Here is a 9,995-nt window from a genome sequence, read left to right on the forward strand (position 1 = left end):
AGTCATAGATGGCTTTTGCATGCAGTCTATTCTAGATCCTAAACTGATACCAGGACTAATTCTACATTCTACTAATTCTACTAATTCTCAACATGTTCTTGGGCCTATCAGCCAAAAAACTTCCATTCCCTAGGATCTCTAATGGGGAAATGATAACACATTCTATTCCTTTTTAGGGACCTCCACTGAAGAGTTAGGATTTTCAATGCTTCTCTTTACCTTACTCCAGAAAACTAAAATGACTACCAAATTGGCAAAAAGATTCTCTTTCTTCCAAATAAACTACTGTTCACCATGATTTTAAAAAGATAATTTTACAGCTCTCATTTCCTTAAAAAAAATATTTCCCAGTGCTCGCTTCGGCAGCACATATACTAAAATTGGAACGATACAGAGAAGATTAGTATGGCCCCTGCGCAAGGATGACACGCAAATTTGTGAAGCATTCCATATTTTTTTAGAGAAAATTACAAAATGTAAATTAAATGGTTTTGATTATATTAAACTAAAAAGCTTTTGTACAAACAAAAACAATGTAGTCAAAATCAGAAGGGAAACAACAAATTCGGAAAAAATCTTTATAACGAAAAACTCTGACAGGGGTCTAATTACTCAAATATACAAGGAGTTAAAGCAATTGTATAAAAAATCAAGCCATTCCCCAATTGATAAATGGGCAAGAGACATGAATAGGCAATTTTCAGGTAAAGAAATCAAAACTATCAATAAGCACATGAGAAAGTGTTCCAAATCTCTAATAATTAGAGAAATGCAAATCAAAACAACTCTGAGGTATCACCTCACACTTAGCAGATTGGCTAAAATGAAAGAAGGGGAGAGTAATGAATGCTGCAGGGGATGTGGCAAAATTGGGACATTAATGCATTGCTGGTGGAGCTGTGAACTGATCCAGCCATTCTGGCTGGCAATTTGGAATCATGCTCAAAGGGCTATAAAAGAATGCCTGCCCTTTGATCCAGCCATACCATTGCTGGGTTTGTACCCCAAAGAGATCATAGATAAATAGACTTGTATGAAAATATTTATAGCTGCGCTTTTTGTGGTGGCAACAAACTGGAAAAGGAGGGTATGTCCTTCAATTGGGGAATGGCTGAACAAACTGTGGTATATGCGGGTGATGGAATACTATTGTGCTAAAAGGAATAATAAACTGGAGGAATTCCAGGCGAACTGGAGAGACCTCCAGGAACTGATGCAGTGAAAGGAGCAGAGCCAGAAGAACATTGTACACAGAGACTGATATACTGTGGTAAAATTGAATGTAATGGACCTCTGTACCAACAGCAATACAGTGACCCAGGACAATTCTGAGGGATTTATGGTAAAGACGCTACCCACATTCAGAGGAAGATCTACAGGAGAGGAAACATATAAGAAAAACAACTGCTTGAACGCATGGGTCAGGGTGGACATGATTGAGGATGTGGACTCGAAACTACCACAACAATGCAACTACCAACAATTTGGAAATAGGTCTTGATCAAGGACACATGACAAAACTAGTGGAAATGTGCATCGGCCATGGGTGGGGGGAGTGCGGGGGGTGAAGGGGAAAGTAGGAGCATGAATCATGTAACCATGTTAAAAATGAATATTAATAAATGTTTAAAAAATATTTCCCAATAATTCTCCCTCATTGTTTTCTTTTTCTTTTTTTTTTTTTAACCCTTAATTTTTGGTGTATTGTCTTATAGGTGGAAGAGTGGTAAGGGTGGGCAATGGGGGTCAAGTGACTTGCCCAGGGTCACACAGCTGGGAAGTGGCTGAGGCTGGGTTTGAACCTAGGACCTTCTGTCTCTAGGCCTGACTCTCAATCCACTGAGCTACCCAGCTGCCCTCCCTCATTGTTTTCTAAACTCTTTCTGGGCCATGGTAACTATGTAACACTTTTTGTGACTTCTGTTTTAATGTAAGCTCTTTGAGGAAAGGACTATTTCCCCTTTGTGTTTTTATCCCCTGCACTTATCACAAAGCCTGGAACACAGGCAGCATTTAATAAATGCATATTAACTTATTGTTATAAGGAAGTTCCATAATATTTTTCCAATCCAATATTGTGGTTTTTTTCAATTTTGGGATTTCAAAATTGCCATTATGTTGTAAATTAAACCAATGTTAACTACCTGTGTTGACAAGATAGCTTACACTTAGAGACCTACATTTCTCCTCTGCTAATTCCTCCATTTTTTTTACCTGATTTTACCATTTGAAAGTGATCTCTCCATCCTTAAATTTTCTAAGAATATTTCATCTGCGTTTCTTATTTGGATCATAATATTCGACCCTGTCTCACAAACTTTTTTCTGTCCATATCATATTCTGCCATTCCCTTCCTCCAACAATAGATTATAAATTCCTTAGAGGCAAAGACCATTTTTTGCATCTTTGGATCTTAATGCCTAGCAAAATATTTTCCACGAAGCATACATATGTTTAAGTGATGTTTAGTGTACTAACAAATCAAGATTGTGTTTATTGTCCGGGAAGGCACCAGTGACTTCATCTGAGAATATAGACATCTGACTTAACCTCAGCATTTTCATTGTCAATGAGAATACTGATATTCATTTCAAGGATGTTAAGAGATAGTGAATTAATAAGTGCAAAACTTAGATAAAATATCAGACGTATTCAAGTGAAAGATACTATTTTCCTACTTTCTGTGCTAAGTATTTGTTTGTGGTATAGTTTTACTGAAAGAGTAGTTTTCTTCTTGTTATGTATACATAGTTTGCCTATCCTTGAGTATGGAATATTCTAGCTTCTGGCTTCTTCAGTCTGGGCCTCATGCTAGGACATTCATATGCCACAGCTGCCCTATCAGCTTTCCAAATATGCTCTCCATATTTTTACATCCTTGGGGAATAATAGGAGGCCTTGTGTGATTTGCCTCATTTGGAACTTCAGAGCATCATATCTATTGGTATTGCAAAATGGCAGAAATTGTTCAACAATGGTCCTTTTCAGAATATCCATCATGAATAGACAAAGGACTACCCTTTGTGGGCTGAGTAGCTGTCACTGGAGTTTTTTGGGTGAGAAATTTCTCTGTTTTTTCAGCTTTAACATGACCTACACTGCCAGCCCTTAGTTCAAACTGACATGCCAACTAGTGAGTTCTTTTTCTTCATCTTGGCTTATGTGACTTTGTGTGGGATGTTTGTTGCAAAATGATTTGAACCCATGCACACACAGAACATTTTTATTCAGGTTTTAAGAGTCAACTAACTTGCTAATCATCAGAAAGGGCATTTTGATCTGAAACCAGGACTAACTTTTAAGGGATTTTAAACCATAATTTAAAAAAAACCAAATCTTTGCCCATGAAGATTTCTCCCTATGTGTGCTATACACATTGCTTCAGTGATATCAGACTTTACTTATAGGATGCAAGAATAGCTGGTATCAGTATAGTATTTTGTTTGTCTTGAAATTATATATGCCATGTGCACTCAAGGTAGAGTTATTATATGGCAAGGTAATATAATTGAATGGAAAAATTAAACTGTAATTGTGGCAAAATTATCATGGAAATTGAAGAATCTGAAGTAAATGTGAAATTCTAGTGTGTTCTACTAAATGGAAGCCAGCTGCATAGCCATAATAAACATCAGAAACATAATTTAGTCTAACCCTTTTATTTTACAGGTGAATAACCTGAGACAACGAGTGAAAGTGATTTGTTCACATTCACATAGTGAATATTGGTATCTGGGATCCAGTGCTCATCCACTATCATACCTACAGCCAAAGGGGCTAGCTGACTGATAGAACCACATGCATATCAACTTCATCTGTCTCTTATTATATGAATTTAAGTTTCAAATAACTTCTATTTCCAATGAGAATTCTTGATCATTCAGGAGATACAACTTTTATAACTTTATCAATCAACCCGATTAATACAAGTGTATATAATATAAAATTATATCTTGTTCTTGTCCCCTGACCATTCCCTTGCCTTTCCTTTCTCGTAAATATAAGTGAGGTTACCAGAATAAAGAGACTATAGCAGGAAGTTACATTGCAAAGGGGAACCTGAAAGTCAGGCACAAACTGTCCTAAAGATCAAAGGAGCATAATTTACAAATTGTATCATATTCATTAAAATTCACATCCTACTAATCTGTGCTGATTCAGGGGAAGGTACTGATGTCAAAGTTTCTGGTCCAATGTTATATAAATTCTAGACAATCAGAATTGCAAAAAATTGCTGATAACTGAGATGATTCAGGTCTGTTTCTACATGTTGCCCCCCAAAAGTCATATAAAATTGAGACCTTAAACTCCTGCTTCACTCTCTTACCCTCCCCCCACAGCACTCTTCTGTATCCATAAAATTTATTCTGTTTTAGTGTTCCCAATTCTAGTTCATCGTTATGTGACCCCTTCCCATCTTCTCAATACTACCTTTCTTCACCATTCTACCAGTTTCCACTCTGCCTCTTTATCTCTTTTGCTGCTTGCCTTTACATATCCAACCCCCATATCCTCTGTGTTTAAACTGTGATTGCCTGCTAATTTCCTACTGCCAGCATAGTCTTTCCCAGTGAGTACCTAAAGAACCAGGTATGCCTGCTCCCACTTCATAATTTCATAAGTTAATTACCAATTCAACAGGTAAAGTTTTACTAAAAAGTCATGCTCTTTGGTGATATCATTGGTGTGGAAACTCCCTGGCCCCAGTGAAGAGGACATCATAGTTTTAGAACTAAAAGGAGGCATATAAAATATGTCACTGGAAAAAGGGAGTAAGAGGTACTTGTTTAGTTATTTCTTAGTCATGTCCAATTGTGTCTAAACTCTTTGGAATTTTCTTGACAAAGATACTAGAATGGTTTTCCATTTCCTTCTCCAGCTCAATTTATAAATGAGAAAACTGAGGCAGGCAAATTTAAGTAACTTTTCCAGGGTCACCCAGGTATTAAGTGTCAGAGGTTGGATTAGAACTCACTGAGATAAGCCTTCCCTACTCCAGATTCTGCATCACCTAACTGCCCCAAGAGGCAGGTAAATAATTTTATAAAGTCCTTTTTGGTAATTGCTATTCAAAGCCCCATAAAGAAGATTTTGAGGACATTTGTATTAATATACCCTAATCTATCAATTGACAATAAAAGGTAACTAAATGAGATAGAAGAGAGGGGAAGTTGTGAAATACTGAGATTCCACATTTCCTTTCAAATTAATTCTATTTCTTATAACAACATTAACCCTACCCACTCCTCTCTTGTGACTCCATAGGTTCTGAACCTTCATTATATCCATAAAGGACTGTTACTAAAATTATATATCCCTACTCTTACACAATTAATTAAATAATTATGCCAAATTTAAACACTTAAAAAAGGTCATTTCCATATATACAGTAGGAGAAAAGATAATTTTATATGAAATTATGAATCCTTTTGTTTTTAAGTATATATTATATATATTTATAATATGTAATTATATATAATGTAGCTTATTATATATAAGAATAATAAATCTACATATTAATTTCAAAATTGTCCTGCTTGTTTGGGCTTCTTGCTGACCTATCTTCAATTCTCTTCTGCACATTTAAAAAATGTTAAGTGAACCTCTCTTTTTTGGTATTATTATTACTATGAGAAATATTAAGTCTCACTACCTTAATTTTCTTCAGGTGGCACAGTGGACAGAGATGTAGGCCTAGAGTCAGATAAAACCTGAGTTCAAATCTGGCCCAAGACATTTGTTGCCTGCATGATCCTGGGCAACCTCTAACTGCCTCAGTTTATTCAGCCATAAAGTACTACCTCCTGGGTTGTTGTGAGGACTAAATGAGCTAATATTTGTAAAGTTCTTAGCACAGTGCCCAACACACAGTAGGAACTTAACAAATGTTTGGTTTCCTTCTCTTCCTTTCTCATTCTTAGCAGAGAATTAATCTACCCACATACTTCCTTAACCTTAGCAGTGGTTTTCACAAGAAATTAAACAAGTATTTTGGTCAATAGTATCATAGGAAATAAAGAAGTGGTCAGTTAGAGGAAATGTCCAAACAGAGCAGTGACAACAAGGTAATGTAATGTAAATAGACAATCGTATAATTTTGCCTTATGATTTACATGATTTTGTCTTGTAGTCTATAGTAATCTACTTGATTCTGTTTTATAATCTATAGTAATAGAATAATTACAAATAAATATATAACATACCTACCAGTCTAACAATATACTTATTATTCTCTTTTTTTAAAAACCCTTACCTTAGAATCGATTCTTAGTGTCAGTTTCAAGGAAAAAGAGCAATAAGGGCTAGACAGTTTGGGTTAGGTGACTTGCCCAGGGTCACACAGCTAGAAAGTGTCGGAGGCCATATTTGAACCCAAGACCTCAGGTTTTCAGGCCCTGTTCTCTATCCACAGAACCACCTCACTGCCTGTACACATATGATTCTGAACTCTATTCAGACTAATCATTGGTCCCCTAAAATCATTCTTGAACTAAGTAAACATGGATTAAATTGAAGAGGAATATTAAAATTTCTTTCAGTGTTTATCTTTATTCCTCTTATTTACTCTTTCAATTCTCTTTGAAGACATTGAGATTCTGAAAGTATGCATTTCTTTGCTCCTATTAGAATGCTAATGTTACTTTTCTTGTTGGTTTCTCTTTCAAGAGAAGATTGGGGATTCTTGATTTTACTTTGTCTTCTGGTTGCAATAGATCTGGAAAGTTTCAATTTATGATTTCTTGAAATATACTGTGTAGACTAAAATTTTCTTTTGATTTTTAGGGAGTCCCATGATTCTTTATCAACTTTCAACCTATTTTTCAGGTCAGTTTTTTTATATCTGATATATTTTCTTCTACTTTTCAATCTTTTGATTTTGTTCCAATATTTCTTGTCGTTCGTGGATTTCAGGTTAGTCTATTCTAGTTTTCATAGAGACTGTTTTTTGGGTAAGTTTTACCATTTTTTTCCCAAGCTACTTATTTTCCTTCAAATATATTCCTCTAGAAATTTTATTTTTAAATTTATTTTATTTCATTTCTTCTAACTATTCAAGTTTTCTTGTAAAAAATATATTTTTCCCTTAAAATTTCTGCTTCTAGTTGTTATTAAGGTACTTCCCAATGGTAGGGGTAGATCTTTAAATTTGTGGTAATTTTTTATAATGTTTGGTGCTTTTTAAAAAAATGTATTCATCTTCCTAACTTTAGTTCCTAAACTGGGGCTTCTTGAAGAAGCCAGCATCTTCCTTTTGTTGTGCTTTTTGCCGATAGATGTTTTGGAGTTACTGTCTTCCCCTATGTTTGTGTCATCTACCATAATAGTTCTTCCCTATAGAAGAATATATACTTATTATCCGTATTCTTACTCTAGAAATAGGGCCCTTAATAGTTTCAATGGTTTACATTATATCTATAAATTATGTAACATTTTACCACCATTTTTATTATATTGGTGTGGTCCAATCATGGATAATTGCTTTTTCTCTTCTTTTTGATTTATTTAAGAAGCATTTTATAGTTGTATTTATATAAATTTTTATTATTTATTGGTAGGAACTTTCAGATCATGCATTTGGAGTTATTTTGAATGAAATACCTTTTGAACATTTCCTCTGGGAATTTGTTAGGGGTATAGAGCAATACTGATTATTTTTGTAGTCTTATTTTCTATCCAGTCACTTCAATGAAGATAAGAATTATCTCAGTTTCTTTGATGATTTGCTAAGGCATTTTAAAGAAAACACCTAGAGATAACTTTGTCTCCTCTTTACCAACATTTATATCTTTTGTTTCTTTCTTATCTTTTTGCTATTTTTAGAATTGAATCAAATGATATAGATAAGGGAAACCCTTGACTTAATCTTATATATACTAGGAAAGCTTCCAGTGTTTATTCATAGCAAATAATGCTTATTACTGGTTTTAAAATTTAAGTAAGAAGTTTTCATGTCTATCTTTATGGAGTTAAATATAAGTAAGTGCTGACTCTACCTCCCCCACCCCCCAGGCCTTTTATGTATCTGTATATTTGATAATGTGGATTTTTTTTTTTTGGTTTAGATAATTCATTATGCTATTTAAAAATCCAACACTACAACTATATTTACATTCCTATTATAAAATTAATTTGGTCAAAATAAGTAAATTTTGGACTAGGTTGTTATATTCTTTTTGCTAGAATTATATTTAATTTTTATTGAGGAAAATGGAGTTCTAACTCAGAGAAGAAAAGACTTGTCTATATGCAGGGAGACATCTTCAAGTATTTAAAATATTGATCCTGTGGAAGAATGATTGAATTAGCTCTTCTTGGTTCCAGAGGGCAGAACTAGGAACAATGTGTCAAACTTGGAGAGAGACAGCTAACTTTCTTCTCTTTATTTATTGTAAAGAGAAACTTCTTCATAGTCAGAACTGTCCCAAAGTGTAATGTCTTAGGCAATAGTATATTCCCATTTCTTGAAGTTATTTAAAAAAAATATGATTGAAGACTTTCTATTAAGATGGCTGATTGGAGGAGGGCAGAGCCAAGATAGTAGAGTAAGAGATAACAACTTTGTGCAGTTCCCCACCCCCAGTCTCCTTTACCATGATTTTTTTTTAAACCCTTACCTTCTGCCTTGGAGTCAATCCACCTTGGAGTAAATCCTGTGTATTGGCTCCAAGGCAGAAGAGTGGTAAGGGCTAGGCAATGGGGGTCAAGTGACTTGCCCAGGGTCACACAGCTGGGAAGTGTCTGAGGCCAGATTTGAACCCAGGACCTCCTGTCTCTAGACCTGGCTCTCAATCCACTGAGCTACCCAGCTGCCCCCTTTTACCATGATTTAAAAAACGTTTTAGACCAAGTTCTGAGTGGGAAAGTCAGAGCAGCTGAAGGGAGATTGACAGGGGCTAGGGGTGGGAGGCAAGATGAGGAACTGCTTTATCATTTCTTAAATCTCTTCTAAGGCCTAAAGTTAAATTCTAAGAACCTTAACCTCAGTAACAGAGGTAACTGAGCACTGATAAACTATTAAGCAAAATGAGAAAAAATCTATTTCCTGGATATTTACAACAATATGAATGACTAAGAATTCTTGAAAACAAATTAGAAATGATGTGGCTTTTAAGGACAGTGTTTCAGAGTAGTGTGGTTTAGATAGACCTCCCTATAGCTGGGGCTGTGATAATAGGACAACAGGACAAAGAGTTCAATAGGATAATAGTTCAAGGACAATTTATCTGTTGAGTTCTTGATTATATTTTTAAGACTGTATTTGCATTGTAGTAAGTTTGTGAAAGATAATGAGTTTTTGGTATCAAACCATAGCTTAGAAGATGGTAAATTGTTGTAGGATGCAAATCAACAAGCATTTTGTTTTTTAAGCCCTTACCTTCTGTCTTAGAATTACCACCAAATATTGGTCCCAAGGCAGAAGAGTGGTAAGGAGTAGGCAAAGAGGATTTAAGTGATTTGCCCAGGGTCATAGCTTGGAAGTATTTGAGGCCAGATTTGAAATAAGGACCTCCTGTCTCTAGGCCTGGCTCTCTATCCACTGAGTCAGCCCCTCAACAAGCATTTTAAAGCATTTACTAAGTAGAGTACTGTACTGAGCACTGGGTATACAAAGAGCAACAAAAACAATCCCTGCCCTTGAAGAACTCACATTCTAAGGAGGGAGAAAACAAATAAAGATCTGGTTACATTCAGAGCAAGCTGAAGGTAATTTGAGAGAAGATACTAAGCATCTGGGCAGGTTGGCACAGGTCTGGGTCAAGAAGGCAGAATTTGAAATGGAGCATAAAGGAAGCCAGGAAAGCTATAAGGAAAAGGGGAGGAGAATTAAAGGTGGAGACAACTAGTGTGGGATGGTAGACAGGATTTCCTGTGAGAGAAGTAGCAAGGAACTGTCAGTGTAAAGTTCATAGAGGGTACTAAAGTCTAAGAGGACATAAAAAGGGTAGGATTATTAATAACAAAATATAAAAGAGCTATACTTTATATTTGATCCT

General features: G+C 35.3%; 1 non-coding gene across 1 annotated transcript; it reads left to right on the forward strand.

Moving 5' to 3' along the window:
* Positions 1–350: 350 nt before the first annotated feature.
* LOC123232635 lies at positions 351–457 on the forward strand. Its single transcript, XR_006505164.1, has one exon. It is a non-coding gene; the product is annotated as a U6 spliceosomal RNA (small nuclear RNA).
* The last annotated feature ends 9,538 nt before the right edge of the window (positions 458–9,995 follow it).

The sequence above is a fragment of the Gracilinanus agilis genome, chromosome 1 (assembly GCF_016433145.1).
Source record: "Gracilinanus agilis isolate LMUSP501 chromosome 1, AgileGrace, whole genome shotgun sequence".
In the NCBI taxonomy this organism is placed as follows: domain Eukaryota; kingdom Metazoa; phylum Chordata; class Mammalia; order Didelphimorphia; family Didelphidae; genus Gracilinanus; species Gracilinanus agilis.